This window comes from Hemiscyllium ocellatum, chromosome 2, assembly GCF_020745735.1.
Source record: "Hemiscyllium ocellatum isolate sHemOce1 chromosome 2, sHemOce1.pat.X.cur, whole genome shotgun sequence".
Classification (NCBI taxonomy): domain Eukaryota; kingdom Metazoa; phylum Chordata; class Chondrichthyes; order Orectolobiformes; family Hemiscylliidae; genus Hemiscyllium; species Hemiscyllium ocellatum.
In genome coordinates this window covers 152,008,062-152,031,640 of record NC_083402.1, presented here as the reverse complement: position 1 = coordinate 152,031,640, position 23,579 = coordinate 152,008,062, and positions in this window count along the sequence as shown.

Genomic DNA, 23,579 nt, shown 5'->3' with positions numbered 1-23,579 from the left:
TAATCGAGTTGTCTTTGATCTTCAGTGTGTAACCAGCAATTTTCAAAGTAACTGTTGAACACAAGCAAAAACAATGTTTTATTTATGATTTTTGTGAAGATTTGTAGCTCAAATTGTGGTTCAGGAACAAAACCTGGCAGTTCACTGAGAAAACTTACAATCTGAATGTTATATTTAGTTTGGTTTTTGTGGAGCTGAGGTGTTGACCAGTAGTGTCTGGGCCCACCTCCCTTTACTTCGCTTAGCCTGATTGTCTCTCTGTTGTCCAAGAGCCAGTCTTCAGCTGCCATTCATAAGGTCCACAATGAGAAAATATGTTGCTGCATCTTACTTGTATCTGCAGTTCAATTGACTTCTGTGTGAGGCAGGAGATCTAGATTTGATAAGAGTCTTGGGACAATATTTTGGCAAGTTCCAATTACATTATGAGCCAACATTTGTTAGAGTAGACCATTTCATAGTATTCCAGATTCAACTACTCTCCCAACACCACTCAGCTCAATGAAAAATAAACCTGGAAGTGGCTGGAAATACAAACTCACAAAGCTGTGAATAGACAAACAGGGCACAGCAGGACTTTGGTGAACAGTGGAACATGCAGTATATTAATCAATACAGCAACAATGTGCACTCACAAAGTACATTTAATTCAATAAAACATCCATTACATAGCACTGGGTTTATAGGCAAAATGAGATTCTGAGCTACAAAAGATGAAATTAGTGCAGTTGACTAAACATTGGGTCAAATGAATAAATTATAAAATTTTGAAGAATATCTTGGAGCATCAAGAGAAGTAAACAGTCAGCGGTTTTTGGAGGGAATTTGAGAGTTTAGGACTTGGTCAATCAAGATCTATTCTTCCATTACTGGAATGATTAAAATTGGGAATGCATAAAAGTTACAAATTTCATGAGTCCAGATGGGTTGTGGGTCTGGCGATAAATAGATAAAAGCACAGTGATGGATTTGAAAACAAGAATAAGCATTTTAAAAATAAGAGATTTGCAAGTCCAGGAGCAATTAGTGAGCACATGGATGATGGGTAAATGAGACTGGTACGTGCTATCAGATCATGCATTTGGGATGCAGCAAAAATATGGATGACCTGAAGTTTACTGAGGTTAAAATATGTACAGCAAACCACCATTGTATTGGAATATTCAATCCCAGAATCAACAAAAGCATGAATAGTGAGTTTATTTTTTTGTTACATTTATGTAAGATATCCAAGATGATTTCACTATTATGGCAGAGGGGAAATTCTGGTTGGAGGAATTCTGATTTTGGCTGGAAATGTAATGAAGATTTGGGAATGACAAATGCGGTGGCTGAGGTGAGTTAATCAGACAGGAGGTGAACTGTCAAAATGATAGAGTTCAGAATGAAATCCCAACTTAGTAACGTGGCAGTGGTAGTTTCCAACTTGTGCTGCATCTGAATGTCATTATTTTAAAAAGTTTTAAGGTAATGAGAGTTTAAGATTCATTCCAAATTAGGACAGTGGTTCATAGGAGCCACCTAGCACAGAGTTCATGTTTGTTTCAGATTAGATTACTTACAGTGTGGAAACAGGCCATTCGGCCCCACAAGTGCACACCGACCCACCGAAACGCAACCCACCCAGACCCATTCCCCTACACCTAACACTATGGGCAATTTAGCATGGCCAATTCACCTAACCTGCACATTTTTGGACTGTGGGAGGAAACCAGAGCACCCGGAGGAAACCCATGCAGACACGGGGAGAATGTGCAAACCCGATGATACTGGAAGGATCAATGGTTACCCATTGTATTGATAAGAAAGGAGTTCCAGGGTTTTGACTCAGAAACAATGATTCAATGAAAATATAGTTGATGTTGAAAAGTGTGGCACTGACAAAGCACAGCAAGTCAGGCAGCATCCGAGGGGCAGGAGAGTCAATGTTTTGGGCAGCTTATGCCTGAACCGCTGACTCTCCTGCTCCTCGGATGCTGCCTGACTTGCTGTGCTTTTCCAGCATCACACTTTTCAACTCTGCCTCCCCAGTATCTGCAGTCCTCACATCCTTCTTTTTAATATCGCTGACGTGAATGCTGTATGGCTTGGAATGGAATTTGCAGGTGAGTGTGTTCTTATATTTTCCTTTGTCTTCTCAGTGTTAAAGATTGCAAGTTTGGAAGGTGCTGCCTAAGATTCCTTAGTGAATAGTTGCACGCATCTTGTTACCTCTGTGCTGTGGTGATGGAGGGAGTGAATGTTGAAGATGTTAGATGGTGTTCCAATCTAATAAATTGCTTTGTCCTGGATTGTGTTGGTTTTCCTGAGTGTTGTTGGAGTCACACCCATCCAGGCAAGTGGAGAGCATTCTATCATCCTCCTGACTTGTCCTTGTAATTAGTGGACAGGTTTCGGAGAAGTGAGAAATGTGTTATTCAGTGCAGAATTCCACGATTCTGATCTGGTCTTGCAACCAGAATATTTATTTGCCTGATCATTTCCTAGTCAGTTGTAACCTACAGCACAAGGACTGCAGCAGTTCAAGAAGGCAGCTCACCACCACCTTCTCAAGGACAACTAGGGACAGGCAGTAAATGCTGGCCCCAGCTAGCAAAATCCACGTCCCACAAGTGAAAATCTTTAAAATGCCCAGAATATTGCAAGTGTGGCAATCAGTGATAATAATACCATTAAATGTCAAGGGCTGAAGGTTGGGTTCTCATTGACTGGTGATGGTGATGGTCTGGCACTTGTGTGATGTGAATGTTACTTGCCATTTATCACCCCAAATGTAAATGGTAACCAGATTTTGGATTTCTTCAGTGGTTGAGGAGCTGTGAATGGCGCTGAACATTGTGCATTCATTGATGGACATCCCCTCTTCTGACATTATGATGGAGGGATGGTCATTGATGAAACAACTGCAGATGGTTGGACCAAGGACACTACTTTGCTGGGGTTATACTCTAGATCAGTGATTGGCTGGGTTGGATCTGCCCTGCTTTCTTTTGTGCACAGGATAATCCTGGACAAATTTCCATATTATTGGGTAGGTATCAAGAGACACAGAACCCAGACAATGAGTGCAAGCTTGTGTAATGATTTTTTTCTACATATATGTAGCTAATATCATTAATAAACTTCAAGACAGCTGTCTCAACAAGAGCCTGACTCTCTCTGGTGTGTGTTATTGGATTAACATACATAAAACTACAAAGTGCATCAGAGTGTAAGGTAAGGGTTTCTCAGACAGTGTAACTGTTCCCATCCAAAAACTCACTTGTTTTATCCAGGGGTGTTGTAGGAATAGTCCAGTGTAGAGTGGGTGAAATGTGTTAAGGACAATGGGAAAAGTTGAAAATCTCATTGCTCAACAGTTGTATGGTCTGAATTCATAGACACATGTTCCCATATCATTGTCTGACTTTTTTACACAGTTTACTTTGTAGATTAAATGTGGATCTCATACACGCAGCATTTATTTAACCATGTGAGCAGGAAGTGGGGATGCAACAACTGAGAACAGGAAACAAATAGAGTTGGGTAGATGGTCAGGAAGCAGCCATCCAGGGAAGGTAAATGGGAAGAATGTCACTGTCATGGCAACATCTCTTCAGGATTTGATCAAACAACCTCAAAATGTCAGAGAGGCAACATAGAGCTTCCAGGAGGTGTCCTGAAAAGTGATCACAAATGTTTGCCCAATCCTGTATTTACATAGATTTGACAACAAGCCGATGTTGGTCACCCTCAAAATAACTGCAGCATTCAAGATCATTTCCATCAGCTACTTCCTAGGGTCTACGGTTGATATGAGACATCTTATAGGTCCCAGGAACAGCCAGTGGAATAAGTGAATGGCAATAGTTTATAAACTGGAAATTACTGTTGCAACAAATAATAGATAAATGAGTACTACATTGAACTGCTCCTCCAGATTTATTTCTATCTGTTCCTGATGATATTTTCTATCGTTGTCACCTATCAAACAGCTTTGTTTGTTGGGGTAGTAGACTTGTCTAAAGATAAAGGAAATGTAAAATCACCACAGTGCCAGAGGATAATTTATGAGAGAGATAATTTATCATGAGAGAGAAGACTGGTGGTGATTTAACCTGAGAGTCATCACATTTATTTCTTGTTGGAAAGAAAACAAGAACAGCAATTGACCCTACACTTCACTGAATCCCTGAAGATGAACACGACCAAAAACCCTTTGTATGTATAAGTTTAAGAGTAGGAGAACGTGAGGACTGCAGATGCTGGAGACCAGAGTTGAAAAATGTGGTACTGGAAAAAAAGTATCCAAGTTGTATTGGATTCCCACAACAGAATAATTTTGGTAAATGGAAGATAGCCTAGCAGCAACCATGATTTTTTAAAATTTATAATATTTTATGACAACAAAAATCTTTAATATAGCAGGCCAAATAGAGACACTGGAGACTGGGCATATTCTTTGCTGCATTGTTACCAATTCATTCTAGAGCTTGCCAACTGACAACGAGGGACATTGAAATCAGGTTCACTCACCAATCAGAACTCTGCTGGAATTGATCTTTGAGATGTTGCAGACTAATACAACCACACAAGTTAATGACCAGAGGAGACCACCTGCTCCTTTGACAGTTTGATGCCATTCAACATGATGATGGCTGGTCCAAAAAGGCCACATTCCCGACTGCCCTTCCTTGCTCCTTACTTATCAAGAATGTATATTCCTTGTCTCAAAAGCATTCAAGTCTCTGCTTCTACTGCCTTTTGTGGCAGCAGAATCCAACAATTCATGACTCTGTGACAAAAGAAAATCTTCTTAACATTGTCTTAACTGTGCAATCCATTATTTTTAACAGTAGCATCTAATACTAGATTCTTCCAAGAAAGGAACCATACCTACCACACCCACCCTGCTCACCACCGAGTATATATCATTCAAGTCACCTCTTACCTCTCTGAACTTCAGTGGTACAAACCTAGTATTTAATCTTTCCTCATGAGACAACATGTACATTCCATGCATTGGCTAATAAACATTTTCTTCAAATGTTTCCAATGTATTTGCATTCTTCCTTAAATACGGTACTTCACATGTAGTCTCACCACTACCCTGCAACACTGAAGCAAAACAACTCAATAGTTCTATTCAATTCTCTCTTTGCAGTAGATGAGAAGATTATCTTGCCTTTCCTGATTACTCACTGTCCTTGCATACTAGCCTTTTGCGATTCAGGCATTAAGAACCTAGATCCCTTTGCACCTCAGAACTCTGTCATCTCACACCATTCAGATCATAGGCGACTTTTGTATTCTTCCTCCGAAAATGAATAATTTTGCATTCTGATTCATGGTATTCTACTTGTTAGCACTTTATCCAGTCCCTTTTCCTGTTTATAACCTGGTTGTCAAATATTGATGACCACTTAATAACATTGCAAAATCAGCAATTTTAACAGTTTTCATCCCTTCATCCAAGTCATTTGTATCAATTGTAAAACAGCAAGGCCTTAGCACCTATTCCTGATGAGGGGGAAGAGCTACAAAAGCATGTGATTTCAAATAAACCTGTTGGACTATGACCTGGTGTCATGTGACATCTGACCTTGTCCACCTCAGTCCAACATCAACACCTCCAACACTCAGTATATCTTCAAAACCTGAAAGTAACCAATTTATTTGCTCATATTTTTCTGCTAATTAGTTAATCTTCTACACATGATCCCCTAAACCGTAAGCTTTTATTTTCTGCATATTGTGTTGGTAGCTTATCAAATGTCTTTGGGATCATCCACTAATTCACTTTAGATTAGATTAGATTCCCTATAATGTGGAAACAAGCCCTTCAGCCCAATCAGTCCGCACCGACCCTCCGAAGAGTAACCCACCCAGCCGTATTACCCTCTGACTAATGCACCTAACACTATGGGCAATTTAAGCACAGCCAATTCATCTGATCTGCACATCTTTGGACTGAGGGAGGAAACCCACACAGATACAGGGAGAATGTGCAAACTCCACACAGACAGTCGCCCGATGCTGGAATCGAACCTGGGACCCCAGTGCTACAAGGCAGCAGTGCTAACCACTGAGCCACCATACCACCCCATTCACAAAACTATGTTGATTCTGCCTGATTACTTGAATTTTTTGAAGCATCTTGCTATTATACTCACTTTAATAATAGTTTCTAATGTCTTCCCTGCAGCAGATGTTAACAGACCCATGCCTCCTGCCTCCTGTCTCCCTTTCAGTTTGAATAAAGGAGTTACATTCGCTATTTTCCAGTATGAAGGGAGTTCTGGGATATTAAAACAAAGGTTTGAAAAACAACTATCGCACAAGCACCAGCTTTCAGAGTACTACTCCCACCTGATGAAGGAGCAGCGCTCCGAAAGCTAGTGCTTCCAAATAAGTCTGTTGGACTATAACCTGGTGTTGTGTGATTTTTAACTTTGTACACCCTAGTCCAACACCAGCATCTTCAAATCATACCTCACAAGCCACTTTTTCCAGATCCTAAGATGAAATCCGTAAGGATCTAGGCAATTGTCAGCCTGCAGCTTGAACAATCCATTCTGCACCACTTCAGCATATCAGTGTTGCGAGTAAAACACTGTTTTTCCATTCTTGAGTGGTGTAGTGGCAACTATAAGATGAATTTCCTCATTCCAGAGTGTTTCAAATCAACTCAAGAGAACAATCTCATCCACCATTTCATTTCTCTATCTCTTTCTTAAACCAGTGATTTATCTAAGGCTGATAACTTAGTTCCAAAGTGGGTCAATTATGGGTTATCAGTAAAATCAGATATAACCACCCGAAAACCATTGCTAAGAAATCATATTTGTTCTTGTTACAACGCTGTTAGGACTGTCATACTTAAAAACGAAATCTGAGCACCCAGCATTTAACCACCTCAGTTTTCCCAAGCTTAAACATAAACTTTTCTGTATATGAGAAAGAATTAAATATAATAACACTATTAATATTATAGCTGGTATAGATGTTTATTGTAAACTCAGTTCTACTTTTCAGTCTTCAGTCTGTTACGACACGAGGTAAACCCTCCTGCTTAATTTAAACCAGAAACACAGAAAAGATTTATCCCGTGCAGTAATCTGTGAAAAGTCAAGAGGCCAAGAACTATCTAAAGTAAAAAGTAACAACTTTATTTCTTAAATATAACAGGGAATAATTAACCAACAGCTATTTACAACTCCTTCCTCTAACCTATCTTTACTTTCCTCTTCTACAATACTAGTCTGATAAAACCCCTGATTAAGATTTTACCAAAAATTCAAATTTTCAAAACCAGCCAGATGTCGAATTTTCTCTGAGCTTCCTCAGTCTTCTTTTCTTCTTAGGGATTTCTGTTTCACAGATTACTGATCAGTAAAGGTACCCTTAAGAGAGCTATTCTCCAGGCAGTCTGCAGATGCTGGTGGTATGGCAGCTCTCCTCATCCTCATCTTCCTATAGGAGTACAGCTCTAAGACCTATGTCATGAGCATCAATGGCAACTTTATAGAGTTTTGAAAAGTTTGGTGTAGCTAAACTGGTTTGTTGGCTTTCAAATGATCACATGCCTCCTGGCGTTGTTCTGTCCACCGAAACTTTGTGTTCTTCTTCAGTAAATCGGTTAACGGTGCCACTACACTGCTGAAGTTTGACACAAACTTCCGATAGAATCCGCTGAGTCCTAAGAATCGAAGCACCTCTTACTTCGAGGTTGTCATGGAAATTCCTCGATGGCTTTTGCCTTTGCGTTCCGTAGGGTCAACCTTCCTTGACTGATGCTATGTCCCAAGAACGTCACTATCCCGGATGAGCCCCCAAACTCTTATGACATGGGGTAAACTCTCCTGCTTAATTTAAACCAGCAACACAGAAAAGATATACCCTGTGTTGTAACAAGCCCCTCCCCCAGAATCCCTATATCCTATGAAGTCACAGCTCAGTTAAAGGATGGTGATGAGGTGCTAGAGGATTGTGTCAAAGGATTCGGTGTTGTTAAGAAGGATGAAGAGGTTAGATTTCTATTGCCACTGTTACATAAGTTACAATTTGGAGATGCCAGTGTTGGACTGGGGTGTACAAAGTTAAAAACCACACAACACCAGGTTATAGTCCAACAGGTTTAATTGGAAGCACTAGCTTTCAGAGCGCCACTCCTTCATCAAGTGGTTGAAGGAGCTTGACGCTGTCAGTTAGTGAGGTGATAGATTGCTAATAAGGCACCTACAAGGGGCTTATTTCTAACCTTTCAATCTTCCCTTTTAATTTACCTGATGAAGGAGCACCTCTCTGACAGCTAGTGTGCTTCCAATTAAACCTGTTGGACTATAACCTGGTGTTGTGTGATTTTTAACTTTGTCCATCCCAGTCCAACACCTGCGTCTCCACATCATGACTCCTCTGACAGCTATTTTAATTGCTTCTTTTCTGAAAATAATTCCTCCATTGTACCATATCAGAATCAATAATTGATGTATCGATATCAAGATTCTGAGATCTACTCGGGGCACTTAATACCAATTTGTTAACTATTTAGAAACCGTTGTTATAGCAATGAGATACATTGCATTTACACAATTCCGTTGATCTCAAGTCTTTCAATCAAACTGGCTTTGCAAAAAAAAATCCAGTTTATCAGGTAAATAAGAAAGTAATGAAAAAATGTAAAATTAACAAATGTAAAATTATAAGAATCTAAAAAGCTGAATTTAATTGATATGATTAAATTTCACAACATCTGGTGTGTCAACTGTCAGTTGCCTATTTAGCACTGAGCTGTCTCATATAGGTAGGTATTGAGCGGCAGCTGTGACTATAAACAGTTGAGCAGCATGGGCATTCAAAGGCAATTCATGGTAAACTGTTTGAAAACCTGGTCATTTTAATCTGACCAGCCCAGCAGGAAACCAACAGGATCAAATGAGTCGCTTACTTTACAGCCAGCCACACTGAAGTCAGTGTGAAATAAAATTCAGCAGGATGTAAAATGGGTGGCTGATTCAAACTGTTTCTCACATTCTTCCTAAACAAAAACCGAAAAGATATGTTTTCTAAAAAGTTGAAAATCACAGAACACCAGATTATAGTCCAACAGGTTTAATTGGAAGCACTAGCTTTTGGAATGCTGCTCCTTCATCAGGTGGTTGAGATTCATTTCAATACCTTTAAACAGAGGCATTGAAATGAATCTAAAACCTAGATGGACATAGCTGAAATCTACAATGCTGGGCGTACAATTTGGTACTGCCTGCTGCAGAAGGCTCAGGCCCCTGCCTTGTATTTACAAAAAACACAAACAGATGTGATCCATTCTGTTTTTATAGCTCACAACCCAAAACTTGAATTCCCTAAATTACTAGCCTTCTTCATTCAGACAAGCACAACATTCTTCATTGTTTTGATGGGTGGGGTGTAAAAGAGAGAGGTGATTTCTATCTTTTTGATGTTATAATTGTTATAATTAAAATTGAATCACAAACACATCTGGAAAATTATCAAACAGTATAATCAACAAGTGTATTTTAAAAGGCTAATTACCCTCTTTCAGTGACTATTCCAGCTGCAAAATAAGTCGTAGTGTTGAACAAGGTCCACAGAAAATATTTTGTTTTCATTATTCAAGCTGACATGAGCACAAACTCATCTCTGTGCTGAGGCTCCAAGCCAAGCTACCGAACAACCCACACCTGTCGACATTCCTCTGTCCGATGTACAGTTCAATCTCTCTCTCTCCCCCACCCCCTGAAGTTTGGCCACAATAGATGAAGATTGCAGACCACCAGGTGTGCACAGCAGTGATTACTGTTGGAATTTAACACACTGTTTTTATGAAGTTTTCCAGACTTGAGCCCGAATAACCTTCCTGCTGCTTGTCCAGCTAAGATAACAATGTCTTTTATTGGATTTTCCTGCATGGCGTATCTGGAACCAAGCAGAAACTATCCCATCTGTCAGTAACAGAACTCTACTGACCCTTTCCTTCTGACTTTCAGTTCTTTATAAGCAAAGCTTTAAATAAGTTCGACAGCCCCTACTTGACGCTGTCAGTTGGTGAGGTGGTAGATTGCTAATACGGCACGTGGAAGGGGCTTATTTCTAACCTTTCAATCTTCCCTTTAAATCAAGCCTTTCCCCAATACAAACTCATAGCAATAAATAAAAGGACCAGGTTGTCAAACAGTTTACCATGGTTGCGTTTGAATACCTGTGGGGCGGCACAGTGGCTACCTCACAGTGCCAGGGACCCAGGTTTGATTCCCGCCTCAGGCAACTGTCTGTGTGGAGTTTGCACATTCTCCCCGTGTCTGCGTGGATTTCCTTCTGGTGCTCTGGCTTCCTCCCACAATCCAAGGATGTGCCGGTCTAATGAATCGGCCTTGCTAAATTGCACATAGTGTTAAGTGCATTAATCAGGGGTAAATATTGGGTGGGTTACTCTTCGGAGGGTTGGTGTGGACTTGTTGGGCCAAATGGCCTGTTTCCACACTGTAGGGAATCTAATCTAATAAATGAAAATGACTAACCTCATTAGCAAAATACCATATTGAACTCATTTATGGGTGCAGGCACTGTTGGCTCAGCCAACATTTATTGCCCTAAAACTGAGGGCCTTGTTGGGTCATTTCAGTTGCAAGAGTCAACCACCTTGATTGCTGTGAGTCTAGAGTCACATTTCAGCTGGACCAGCTAAGGACAGGAGATATTGTTCCCCTAAAGGTGAATCAGAGGGATTTTTAAGACCGTTGACAATGGTTACATCCTTTCATCATGGATTTTAAAGACAGAGTGTATCAAATGTTTGTACCAGAACACAGTGTAGGGTATTCAGTCAATCAGCTATGTGTATGTGATTACAGAAACATAGTAAACACAAAACACAGGCTATGTGTTTAATTGTGTAATACCGTAGTTATCAAAATGTTAGTACTGTAAATCAATGTTGTCATATCTATCGAAAAAAATTACCAGAGTTGCTGTGATATATAGAGTCATAGAGTCACAGAGATGTACAGCATGGAAACAGACCCTTTGGTTCAACCCGTCCATGCCGACCAGATATCCCAACCCAATCTAGTCCCACCTGCCAGCACCCAGCCCATATCCCTCCAAACACTTCCTATTCATATACCCATCCAAATACCTCTTAAATGTTGCAATTGTACCAGCGTCCACCACATCCTCTGACAGCTCATTCCATACACGTACCACCCGTATGTGAAAACATTGCTCCTCAGGTCTCTTTTATATCTTTTCCCTCTCACCCTAAACCTATGCCGTCTAGTTCAGGACTCCCTGACCCGAGGGAAAAGACTTTGTCTATTTACCCTATCCATGCTCCTCATAATTTTATAAACCTCTATAAAGTCATTCCTCAGCCTCTAACACTCCAGGGAAAACAGCCCCAGCCTGTTCAGCCTCTCCAGATAGCTCAAATCCTCCAACCCTGGCAACATCCTTGTATATCTTTTCTGAACCCTTTCAAATTTCACAACATCTTTCCGATAGAAAGGAGACTAGAATTGCACGCAATATTCCAACAGTGGCCTAATCAATGTCCTGTACAGCCGCAACATGACCTCCTAATCCTGTGTTCAACACTCTGACCAATAAAGGAAAGCATACCAAACACCTTCTTCACTATCCTATCTACCTGCAACTCCACTTTCAAGGAGCTATGAGCCTGCACTCCAAGGTCTCTTTGTTCAGCAACAATCCCTCGGACCTTACCATTAAGTGTATAAGTCCTGCTAAAATTTGCTTTCCCAAAATGCAGCACCTCACATTTATCTGAATTAAACTCCATCTGCCACTTCTCAGCCCATTGGCCCATCTGATCAAGATCCTGTTGTAATCTGAGATAACCTTCTTTGCTGCCCATTACATCTCCAATTTTGGTGTCGTCTGCAAACTTACTAATTATACTACCTATATTCACATCCAAATCATTTCTATAAATGACGAAAAACAGTGGACCCAGCACCGATCCTTGTGGCACTCCACTGGTCACAGGCCTCCAGTCTGAAAAACAACCCTCCACCAACAGCCTTTGTCTTCTACCTTTCAGCCAGTTCTGTATCCAAATGGCTAGTTCTCCCTGTATTTTGTGAGATCTAACCTTACTAATCAGTCTCCCATGGGGAACCTTGTCAAACGCCTTACTGAAGTCCATATAGATCACATCTACCACGCTGCCCTCATCAACCCTCTTTGTTACTTCTTCAAAAAAGTCAATCAAGTTTGTGAGACATGATTTCCCACGCACAAAGCCATGTTGACTATCCCTAATTAGCCCTTGCCTTTTCAAATACATGAACACCCTATCCCTCAGGATTCCCTCCAACAATTTGCCCACCACTGACGTCAGGCTCACTGGTCTATAGTTCCCTGGCTTGTCTTTACCACCCTTCTTAAACAGTGGCATCATGTTAGCCAACCTCCAGTCTTCCGGCACCTCACCTGTGACTATCGATTAAACAAATATCTCAGCAAGAGGCCCAGTGATCACTTCTCTAGTTTCCCACAGAGTTCTAGGGTACACCTGATCAGATGTTGAGGATTTATCTACCTTTATGCATTTCAAGACATCCAGCACCTCCTCCTCTGTAATATGGACATTTTGCAAGATGTCACCATCTATTTCCCTACAGTCTATATTTTCCATATTCTTTTCCACAGTAAATACTGATGCAAAATGCCCATTTAGTATCTCCCCCATTTTCTGCGGCTCCACACAAAGGCCGCCTTGCTGATCTTTGAGGGGCCCTATTTTCTCCCTAGTTACCTTTTTGTCCTTAATGTATTTATCTTTGGATTCTACTTACTTCTATTTACCAAAGCTATCTCATGTCCCCTTTTTGCCCTCCCGATCTCCCTCTTAAGTATACTCCTACAGCCTTTATAATCTTCTAAGGATTCACTCGATCTATCCTGTCAATATCTTGCATGTGCTTCCTTCTTTTTCTTAACCAAACCCTCAATTTCTTTAGTCATCAAGCATTGGCTATACCTACCAGCTTTTCCTTTCACCCTGACAGGAATATACTTTCTATGGACTCTCATTATCTCATTTTTGAAGGCTTCTCATTTTCCAGCCGTCCCTTTACCTGAGAACATCTGCGCCCAATCAGCTTTTAAAAGTTCTTGCCTAATACCATCAAAATTGGCCTTTCTCCAATTTAGAACTTCAACTTTTAGATCTGGTCTATCCTTTTCCATCACTATTTTAAATCTAATAGAATTATGGTCGCTGGCACAAAAGTGCTCCCCCACCGACACCTCAATCACCTGCCCTGCCTTATTTCCCAAGAGTAGGTCAAGGTTTGCACCTTCTCTAGTAGGCACATCCACATACTGAATCAGAAAATTTTCCTGCACATTCTACAAACTCCTCTCCATCTAAACCCTTAACACTATGGCAGTCCCAGTCTATGTTTGGGAAGTTAAAATCCCCTACCATAACCACCCTATTATCCTTGCAGATAACAGAGATCTCCTTACAAATTTGTTTTTCAATTTCCCTCTGACTATTAGGGGTGTTAAACTATGAAGTGATTTCACATTTTGTGTTATGAAAGAAACTTGTTGGTAAAAGGTTATCAACTTAAAATTGTCACAAAAAGTGAGAAGAACTATTAAGAAAAATAGAGATTACTTTAGTCAAAACATGAGAACAAATGCTATCTGAGAGCAGGTAATAAGGTGACCAGTTTATTTGAAAGTCTGTATTCAGCAAAATATTGGTCTTAATTACTGACTATCATAATTTGTCTGAGTATGATTGAAGCTAATAAACTAGATACTTTTAGGTTTAGCGAGCAACTTTGATATAGTTTTCCTGGAGTAGTATACGGGCTACTCACAACAATTCATGGTGAACATATGGTATACCCAAGTTAGCAAGCAACTGCTCAATTTAAGATAGCTAAGAAATGGGCAATCCAATGCACCAATGAAGGCCCAGTATGTGAAGTTCAGAGGTGAAGGAAAACTTTTAATTTTGTATCTTCACCACTTCACATTATGTAATCAGCCAAAATAATCCAACCTTTCAAAGAAACTGGTTTTTGATGGGTGAGGCTGTGTCCTCACTTTCACCACACTCTTCTCCCTACCCTGTGGCAGCCGATGCTACTCTTCCGAGCCTCACGCAATGCTCCTATTGCTCATCTCGAACAAGAGGGACTTCAAGTTGGAAACCACTGATCATCAAGCACTTCTTTGCTGCTAACTGCCACTAAGCTGGAAAAACTAAGGCTTTACTCTTTAGAAGTGTTGTGTTCAAGAAATTTTCAGAATCAATGTTAAATGATTGTTGGTAACTTCTTGACGATACGCCCCAGAACATCTCTGGACGTGTTCGCTTCGGAGCTCCAGCAGCAGTATTACGTCAAATGGCATTTGAAATCAATGTCAATGCCGTGTTTGCTCCCAAACATCTGGTTGCTGGGAGGAGAGGCCAGAAATGTCACTTGGATACATGCCAAGGATACAGTAACCTCCCCATTGTCTACTAAATAAAAAGTCCGTACCACTTCCCTTTCATGAAACTCCGAGACTAGGGATCCCATCGCACATGCTGTAAAGACACCTGGGCAGTGGAGATCAGGGTCACAGCTCTTTGTCAGGCAGAACTCCTGGGCCATCTGCAATGCACCCCATTTGGAGGGAACCAGAAGTGCACGAGCAGCTGGGAGCATTTCAATTCTCTGAACATTTAAGTGTTACTCAAGTTAAATTTTAAAAGTGCTCCGGATGAAACTGTTCATTTTATAACAGCAGGCTTGAGATTGTAACAAAATTCTACTTCACGCAGTGTGAACAAGTTCAGACCTCCAGGTGAGGGGGCCTTATGTTGGTGGATCCATATGTGGAGTTAGGGACCAACGATAGGTTTTTGCTACAACTTCAGGTGCACCAACAAAATGTTTCCTAAATCAATGCACCCTTTTGTAAGTAGCAGGTTGGTTTGTAAATTACCAATTTCCCGTATTTATGCAGAAGCTTTGATAGCTATTGAATTTTTAATAATAAAATGAGCAAGTTGTTTTCCAAAAAAATTCTTGAGATCCTTCATGATTTACTCATTGCAGAATATTACAGGATAACAGTCTATCAATTAATCACGCAAAACTTGCAAAGAAGCACTGAGTTCATTTACAGCAAAGATATTGGCTAGACATTGAATGATGTCAGGCAGCAGACTGCTTTACTCTTTGGTTCCATTACTATTAATGGCAACATGTCAGTTGATCTATTAAGACTCATTGATGTCTGCACTGCATTTGGACAAATGCTCTTTTCAGCAGATAGGAAAAAAATCTTGAGCAGCTCCAGCTGTTGTTACGTTTTGGGATTTCCTGGTCTATGCTGCCACATGCTGGTAAAGTGGGTATTACAAATAATAGGGAAGCATTTTTATCCCTCATCTCATTTTCTCCCTGGAACATGGTTGTTTTTTCTCTTTTGTACATGGGATGTGGGAGTCATTAGCTGGGCCAGCAATAATTGCCAATCCCTCATTGCTTTGATGGTTGTTCAGAGTCAAGCATATTCATGTGGGTCTGGAGTCACATGTAGATCAGACCAGATAAGGGCATTAGTAATAGATAACTTCTTAAACAGTAGTGGAAATCAAAGGTTACAGGGAAAGGGCAGGAAAATTGGATAACCATGATCTTATAGAATGGAGGACTAGAGATCTGGGAGTGCAGGTCCATTGTACCCTGAAGGTTGCTGCACAGGTGGATAGAGTGGTCAAGAAGGCATATACTATGCTTGCCTTCATTGGACGGGGTATTGAGTATAAGAGCTGGCAAGTCATGTTAAAATTGTACAAGACATTGGTTCAGCCACATTTAGAATACTGTGTACAGTTCTGGTCGCCACATTAGCAAAAGAATGTGGACGCTTTGGAGAGGGTGCAGAGAAGGTTTACGAGGATGTTGCCTGGTATGGAAGGTGCTAGCTATGAAGAGAGGTTGAGTAGATTAGGATTGTTTTCATTAGAAAAAAGGAGATTGAGGAGGGACCTGATTGAGGTTTACAAAATCATGAAGGGTATAGACAGGGTGGATAGAGATAAGCTTTTTCCCAGGGTGAAGGATTCAATAACGAGAGGTCACACTTTCAAGGTGAGAGGTGGAAAGTTTAAGGGGGATACACATGGCAAGTACTTCACACAGAGGGTGGTAGGTACCTGGAATGCATTGTCAACAGAGGTAGTAGGTGCTTCTGGACAGATGCATGAGTAGGTGGGGAGCAGAGGGATACAGGTCCTTAGGAATTGGGTGATAGGTTTAGACAGTGGGTTTGAATCGGCACAGGCTTGAAGGGCCGAAGGGCCAGTCCCTGAGATGTAAATTTTCTTCTGTTTCTTTGACTACCCTTTAGGAGCTGAAAGTCCAACACTGATTCCTATTTCTTAGGGTCTTGCAAACAAGATTAATTTCTACAACCACCGACAGTGATTACATATTGACCATTAGGACAGCTTTTTGTTCCAGATTTTTAGTCAAATTCTAACTTCACCATCTGCTAAAGTGGATTTGAGGTGATATTCCCAGAGCATGCGTCTGGGACTATTCGTTCAGTGCTATTAACACTGGGCCACAATATCATCATTAAACAACCGGAAACGCACAAGAAGATAAAACCGGTAAACTTAATTTGTAGTTGGGACTAAACAGGGGATGCTTGCTGAGACTATAGTGATACAGAGCACTGACTGTGGCCCATTGCTGAGACTATAGTGATACAGAGCACTGACTGTGGCCCATTGCTGAGACTATAGTGATACAGAGCACCGACTGTGGCCCATTGCTGAGACTATAGTGATACAGAGCACCGACTGTGGCCCATTGCTGAGACTATAGTGATACAGAGCACTGACTGTGGCCCATTGCTGAGACTATAGTGATACAGAGCACCGACTGTGGCCCATTGCTGAGACTATAGTGATACAGAGCACTGACTGTGGCCCATTGCTGAGACTATAGTGATACAGAGCACTGACTGTGGCGCATTGCTGAGACTATAGTGATACAGAGCACCGACTGTGGCGCATTGCTGAGACTATAGTGATACAGAGCACCGACTGTGGCCCATTGCTGAGACTATAGTGATACAGAGCACCGACTGTGGCCCATTGCTGAGACTATAGTGATACAGAGCACCGACTGTGGCCCATTGCCGAGACTATAGTGATACAGAGCACAGACTGTGGCCCATAGTCGAGACTATAGTCATACAGAGCACCTGATTCTGATCACCGCAAGCACTTGCCTGAAAATGTCAAAGCCTTTGGACTGATCACAAACGATCCCCTTGACTGACCGTGCCAAGGCCCCTGACTGACAACAGTCATCCCAGAACTGACTGGGATACTCCTGTTAGACTTTCAGACATATTATATATTACAGAGGAGGAAGTGCTGGAGGTCTTGAAATGCATGAAAGTGGATAGATCCCCAGGACTTGATCAGGTGTACCCTAGAACTCTATGGGAAGCTAGAGAAGTGATTGCTGGGCCTCTTGCTGAGATATTTGTATCATCGATAGTCACAGGTGAGCTGCCGGAAGACTGGAGGTTGGCTAACATGGTGCCACTGTTTAAGAATGGCAGTAAAGACAAGCCAGGGAACTATAGACCAGTGAGCCTGACTTCGGTGGTGGGCAAGTTGTTGGAGGGAATCCTGAGGGACAGGATGTACATGTATTTGGAAAGGCAAGGACTGATTCGGGATAGTCAACATGGCTTTGTGCGTGGGAAATCATGTCTCACAAACTTGATTGAGTTTTTTGAAGAAATAACAAAGAGGATTGATGAGGGCAGAGCAGTAGATGTGATCTATATGGACTTCAGTAAGGCATTCGACAAGGTTCCCCATGGGAGACTGATTAGCAAGGTTAGGTCTCACAGAATACAGAGAGAACTAGCCATTTGGATATAGAACTGGCTGAAAGGTAGAAGACAGAGGGTGGTGGTGGAGGGTTGTTTTTCAGACTAGAGGCCTGTGACCAGTGGAGTGCCACAAGGATCGGTGCTGGGTCCTCTACTTTTTGTCATTTACATAAATGATTTGGATGTGAGCATAAGAGGTACACTTAGTAAGTTTGCAGATGACACCAAAATTGGAGGTGTAGTGGACAGCGAAGAGGGTTACCTCAGTTTACAACAGGATCTGGACCAGGTGGGCCAATGGTCTGAGAAGTGGCAGATGGAGTTTAATTCAGGTATATGCATTTTGGGAAAGCAAATCTTATCAGGACTTATACACTTCATGATAAGATCCTAGGGAGTGTTGCTGAACAAAGAGACCTTGGCGTGCAGGTTCATAGCTCCTTGAAAGTGAAGGTGGATAGGATAGTGAAGAAGGCATTTGGTATGCTTTCCTTTATTGGTCAGAGTATTGAGTACAGAAGTTGGGAGGTCATGTTCCAGCTGTACAGGACAATGGTTAGGCCACTGTTGGACTATTGCGTGCAATTCTGGTCTCCTTCCTATCGGAAAGATGTTGTGAAACTTAAAAGGGTTCAGAAAAGATTTACAAGGATGTTGCCAGGGTTGGAGGATTTGAGCTATGGATAGAGGTTGAACAGGCTGGGGCTGTTTTTCCTGGAGTGTTGGAGGCTGAGGGGTGACCTTATAGAGGTTTACAAAATTATGAGAGGCATGGATAGGATAAATAGACAAAGTCTTTTCCCTGGGGTCGGGCAGTCCAGAACTAGAGGCCATAGGTTTAGGGTGAGAGGGGAAAGATATAAAAGAGACTGAAGAGGAAACATTTTCATGCAGAGGGTGGTACGTGTATGGAATGAGCTGCCAGAGGATATGGTGGAGGCTGGTACAATTGCAACATTTAAGAGGCATTTGGATGGGTATATGAATAGGAAGGGTTTGGAGGGATATGGGCCGGCTGCTGGCAGGTGGGACTAGATTGGGTTGGGATATCTGGTCGGCATGGACGGGTTGGACCGAAGGGTCTGTTTCCATACTGTACATCTCTATGACTCTATGACATGACCTGAAAAATGTGTTCCTGGAAAAGCGCTGCAGGTCAGGCAGCTTTCAAGGAACAGGAGAATCGACATTTGGGGCATAAGGAATGAGGAAGGTGTGCCAAGCAGGCTAAGATAAAAGATAGGGAGGAGGGACTTGGGGGAGGGGCGTCGGGAATGCGATAGGTGGAAAGTGGTTAAGGTGTTAGGCCGGAGAGGGGGTGGGCGCGGAGAGGTCAGGACGAAGATTGCAGGTCAAAAAGGCGGTGCTGAGTCCGAGGGTTGGGACTGAAATCAGGTGGGGGGAGGGGAAATGAGGAAACTGGAGAAATCTGCGTTCATCCCTTGTGGTTGGAGGGTTCCTAGGCGGAAGATGAGGCGCTCTTCCTCCAGGCGTCGTGTTGCCATGGTCTGGTGATGGAGGAGGCCAAAGACCTGCATGTCCTTGGCAGAGTGGGAGGGGGAGCTAAAGTGTCCAGCCACGGGGCGGTTGGGTTGGTCGGTCCGGGTGTCCCAGAGGTGTTCTCTGAAGCATTCTGCAAGTAAGCGGCCTGTCTCCCCAATGTATAGGAGGCTACATCGGGTGCAGCGGATACAGTAAATGATGTGTGTGGAGGTGCAGGTGAATTTGTGATGGATTTGGAAGGATTCCCTTGGGGCCTTGGAGGGAAGTAAGGGGGGAGGTGTGGGCGCAAGTTTTGCATTTCTTGCGGTTACAGGGGAAGGTGCTGGGAGTGGAGGTTGGGTTGGTGGGGGGTGTGGACCTGACGAGGGAGTCACGGAGAGAGTGGTCTTTCCAGAATGCTGATAGGGGAGGGGAGGGAAATATATCCTTGGTGGTGGGGTCCGTTTGGAGGTGGCAGAAATGATGACAGATGATACCATAAGACCATCAGACATAGGAGTGGAAGTAAGGCCATTCGGCCTATCAAATCCACTCCGCCATTCAATCATGGCTGATGGGCATTTCAACTCCGTTTACCAGCATTCTCCCAGTTGCCCTTAATTCCTTGTGACATCAAGAATTTATCAATCTCTGCCTTGAAGACATTTAGCGTCCTGGCCTCCACTGCACTCTGCGGCAATGAATTCCACAGGCCCACTACTCTCTGGCTGAAGAAATGTCTCCGCATTTCTGTTCTAAATTGACCCCCTCTAATTCTAAGGCTGTGTCCACGGGTCCTAGTCTCCTCGCCTAACGGAAACAATTTCCTGGCGTCCACCCTTTCCAAGTCGTGTATTAACTTGTAAGTTTCTATTAGATCTGCCCTTAATCTTCTAAACTCCAATGAATACAATCCCAGGATCCTCAGCTGTTCCTCGTATGTTAGACCAACCATTCCAGGGATCATCCGTGTGAATCTCCGCTGGACACGTTCCAGTGCCAGTATGTCCTTCCTGAGGTGTTGGGACCAAAACTGGACACAGTACTCCAAATGGGGCCTAAGCAGAGCTTTATAAAGTCTCAGTAGCACAACGGTGCTTTTATATTCCAACCCTCTTGAGATAAATGACAACATTGCATTCGCTTTCTTAATCACAGACTCAACCTGCATGTTTACCTTTAGAGAATCCTCGACTAGCACTTCCAGATCCCTTTGTACTTTGACTTTATGAATTTTCTCACCATTTAGAAAGTAGTCCATGCTTGTATTCTTTTTTACAAAGTGCAAGACCTCACATTTGCTCACATTGAATTCCATCAGCCATTTCCTGGACCACTCTCCCAAACTGTCTAGATCCTTCTGCAGCCTCCCCACTTCCTCAGTACTACCTGCCTGTCCACCTAACTTCGTATCATCGGCAAACTTCACTAGAATGCCCCCAGTCCCTTCATCCAGATCATTAATATATAATATGAACAGCTGCGGCCCCAACACTGAACCCTGCGGGACACCGCTTGTCACCAGTTGCCATTCTGAAAAAGAACCTTTTATCCCAACTCTCTGCCTTCTGTTAGACAGCCAATCCTCAATCCATCCCAGTAGCTCACCTCCAACACCATGGGCCCTCACCTTACTCAGCAGCCTCCCGTGTGGCACCTTATCAAAGGCCTTTTGGAAGTCTAGATAGACTGCATCCACTGGGTTTCCCTGGTCTAACCTACTTGTCACCTCTTCAAAAAATTCCTACAGGTTTGTCAGGCACAACCTCCCCTTACTAAATCCATGTTGACTTGTTCTAATCCGACCCTGCTCTTCCAAGAATTTAGAAACCTCATCCTTAATGATGAATTCTAGAATTTTACCAACAACCGAGGTTAGGTTAATTGGCCTATAATTTTCCATCTTTTGTCTTGATCCTTTCTTGAACAAAGGGGTTACAACAGCGATCTTCCAATCATCCGGGACTTTCCCTGACTCCAGTGACTTTTGAAAGATCTCAACCAATGCCTCCGCTATTTCCTCAGCCACCTCCCACAGAACTCTGAGGGAGTTCGGTACAATGTATCTGGAGGTTGGTGGGGTGGTAGGTGAGGACCAGTGGGATTCTGTCTACTCCCTCCACGACTCCCTCATCAAGTCCACACCCCCCACCAACCCAACCTCCACTCCTGGCACCTTCCCCTGCAATCGCAAGAAATGCAAAACTTGCGCCCACACCTCCCCCCTTACTTCCCTCCAAGGCCCCAAGGGATCCTTCCATACCCGCCACAAATTCACCTGCACCTCCACACACATCATTTACTGCATCCGCTGCACCCGATGTGGCCTCCTTTATATTGGGGAGACAGGCCGCCTACTTGCAGAATGTTTCAGAGAACACCTCTGGGACACCCGGACCAACCAACCCAACCGCCCTGTGGCTGAACACTAACTCCCCCTCCCACTCCGCCAAGGACATGCAGGTCCTTGGCCTCCTCCATCACCAGACCATGGCAACACGACGCCTGGAGGAAGAGCGCCTCATCTTCCGCCGAGGAACCCTCCAACCACAAGGAATGAATGCAGATTTCTCCAGCTTCCTCATTTCCCCTCCCCCCACCTTATCTCAGTCCCAACCCTCGGACTCAGCACCGCCTTTTTGACCTGCAATCTTCTTCCTGACCTCTCCGCCCCCACCCCCACTCCGGCCTATCACCCTCACCTTAACCTCCTTCCACCTATCTCATTCCCAACGTCCCTCCCCAAGTCCCTCCTTCCTACCTTTTATCTTAGCCTGCTGGACACACTTTCCTCATTCCTGAAGAAGGGCTTATGTCTGAAACGTCGATTCTCCTGCTCCTTGGATGCTGCCTGACCTGCTGTGCTTTTCTAGCAACACATTTTTCAGCTCTGATCTCCAGCATCTGCAGACCTCACTTCCTTTTATGACATGACCATTTGGTTAAAGCAATTGCAGGTGTTTGCCACATCGTTACTGGCATTTGCTGGAGGTGTAATATTGCTGGAGCACAGTGCCATACAGTAATGTGTCTTCTCTCTTTACTAATCTTGCTGGCAAAAATGACAAGGTACCTGGTTTTGTGTCTGTATTAAAGGACAGGAAGACAAAAGGATTGTGAACCTCTAAGCTCTGAATGAGTTGGCAATGTGTAAAAAGGTAAGGCAACGTAAGACAGAGATTCCGTGGAAGTTTTTGAAATTATTTTATAAAATATATTGATGCTGTACATTAAATTGCAAACTGTGTACTAACCAGCATTGAATGTAAATGCCATTGACAACTAGATGATGAAAATGCCTGAATCTATTGATGATTTTCACAGGAGAAGGTAGTGGTCAGGACATTAAGACATGATTAGAAATTACTGTCATTTGCAGAAGATTGGCATTTTTATTATATTTTACTTTTACAACAGAAATGAATTTGATAAATTAGTTTTAATGCCATTGGTGTTGTATGACGTGAATATTAAATTTATGGATTAACATGTATAAGATACATGCATACTTTATGCATAAATCTTAAGGCTCAAACTAACCTTGGATGTAGTGGTGAAAATGATCGATTATATGATGTAGTGGTGAAAATGATCGATTATATGATGTAGTGGTGAAAATGATCGATTATATGATGTGCTAAGAGCAACATTTATGATAAAAACAAATCAATGCAAACAGTATTTATGAGTTTGATGGTACAAGATTTCTTAATGAACAGATGTGTCCATGTATCCATACGTAATGGATATCTATTGCTGATGAGTTGTCCAGTCTGATGAATGCAAGAGATTCTATAAACCAGAAAAGCAAAACTTTTGGTGACACTCCTTTCATTGGCTTAATTACAAACGCATTGACCCAATCCATTCCTTTATTGCAATGTAACTAGTTGGCAATGAACTTGTGGTTTTCTTATGAGTGCTCTCTAATGGCCTACAGTTTTACAGCCGAACCACAATGTTTTTACAGAATCTCCAGAGAGCAATTTTGTCCAAAATAAGTAGCTATAGCTAGTTGTATTCATTTAAGGAAGATTTATCCATCGCTAAGGGAAACAGAAAAGTCATCATGACATATATAATTCCTCATGAAAACTTTGGGAAAGAAAATAATTTAAATTTATTGATAAAAATTATTAGATTCCCACAGACCATATTAATTTACAAAGCTTTTAATGGGTAAGCTAATGCATTTAAAATCTGCT